The sequence below is a fragment of the Bos taurus genome, chromosome 3, assembly GCF_002263795.3.
Source record: "Bos taurus isolate L1 Dominette 01449 registration number 42190680 breed Hereford chromosome 3, ARS-UCD2.0, whole genome shotgun sequence".
NCBI lineage: Eukaryota > Metazoa > Chordata > Mammalia > Artiodactyla > Bovidae > Bos > Bos taurus.
The window spans coordinates 106,277,238-106,279,008 of NC_037330.1; the positions used below are offsets into that span (position 1 = coordinate 106,277,238).

The 1,771-nt window shown below is 49.0% G+C and overlaps 1 pseudogene; it reads left to right on the forward strand.

The window, feature by feature from the left end:
- Window positions 1-364: 364 nt before the first annotated feature.
- Window positions 365-1,504, forward strand: LOC100336602 (etoposide-induced protein 2.4 homolog; annotated as a pseudogene).
- The last annotated feature ends 267 nt before the right edge of the window (window positions 1,505-1,771 follow it).

Sequence of the window (1,771 nt, forward strand, 5' to 3'; positions counted from 1 at the left end):
GTGTGAAATTTTAGCTCAATGTAATTAAAATTTGTACTTTTCTTATTATGAATGAAGTTGGCATATTTTGATATATTTGAAGCTTGCATCTCTTGTGAACTGTATATTGATGAAGGTCATGTCAAGCATATTAAATTTTATTTATTTTATTTTTTTAATTCTAAGATCAATAGGAAGGTGCTATAGGGTTACTTGTTGGGAATGAATATACCCAAATACGCACTTTAAAAAGGCACCTCTTGCCCGGGCATGCCCAGTGTGGGCACAGCGGCCCCGGCCCTGGCAGCGCCAGGGCGGGAGCGTGCGACCTGGTGCGGAGGGGCTCGGAGGAGAGGAGCGGGCCCTCGGTGGGCGAAAGACCCGGCTGGAGCCAGAGCCGGAGTCGCGGCGGCGAAGCTGCCGGGTCCTTCATGATGAAAAATCTGGGGACACTTCTCTCTCCTTTGTGTAGCTGATAGTTTGGGCGGTAAAGAGATGGCTGACAGTGTCAAAACCTTTCTGCAGGACCTTGCCAGGGGAATCAAAGACTCCATCTGGGGAATTTGTACCATTTCAAAGCTAGATGCTCGAATTCAACAAAAGAGAGGAGCAGCGTCGAAGAAGGGCAAGCAGTATCCTGGCTCAGAGAGCCCAGAGCATAGAGAGGAAGCAGGAGAGTGAACCACGTATTGTTAGCAGAATTTTTCAGTGCTGCACTTGCAATGGTGGAGTTTTCTGGTTCAGTCTCCTCTTGTTTTATTGAATGTTTATTCCCGTCCTTCAATCAGTAACGGCCCATTGTAACCAACAGATTATTGGTGACCCATCGCTACACAGGGATGTCTGGTCGTGGCTGGAGTTCTTCCTCACATCAATTTTCAGTGCTCTCTGGGTGCTCCCCATCTTTGTGCTCAGCAAAGTCGTCAACGCGATTTGGTTTCAGGATATAGCGGACCTGGCATTCGAGGTATCTGGGAGGAAACCTCACACATTTCCTAGTGTCAGCAAAATAATTGCTGACATGCTCTTCAACCTCTTGCTTCAGGCTCTCTTCCTTCTCCAGGGGATGTTTGTGAGTCTCTTTCCCATCCATCTTGTTGGTCAGCTGGTTAGTCTCCTGCATATGTCTCTCCTCTACTCACTATACTGCTTCGAATATCGTTGGTTCAATAAAGGAATTGAAATGCACCAGCGGTTATCAAACATAGAAAGGAATTGGCCTTACTACTTCGGATTTGGTTTGCCCCTGGCTTTTCTCACAGCAATGCAGTCCTCCTACATTGTCAGTGGCTGCCTCATCTCTATCCTCTTTCCTTTATTCATTATCAGCGCCAATGAAGCAAAGACCCCTGGCAAAGCATACCTTTTCCAGTTGCACCTCTTCTCCTTGGTGGTTTTCTTAAGCAACAGACTCTTCCACAAGACTGTCTACCTGCAGTCAGCCCTGAGCAGCTCCACTTCTGCAGAAAAATTACCCTCGCCACACCCGTCTCCTGACAAACTGAAGGCTGCCGCAGGCCGCTGAGTCGATCACCCGCCATCCAGAGGGGCCGGGGGGGGGATCGGAAGGATGCTGTGGCAGCTCTTCTCTGGTTCACCTCCACCCACTCCCAGGGAAGGCAGGGCCCACCCTGCCAAGGGCCCTGCCCGCATTCCCTTCTCTCTGAGGAATCCAGATTTTTGTCTCTGGTGCACGTAAGGCAGAATCTTCCTGCGACCAGTATGGATTTTAAACACTGGTGAGTCTGAAAGGACCACAGGTTTTTCTGCAGCTCTTTCCTAGCATTTGCCA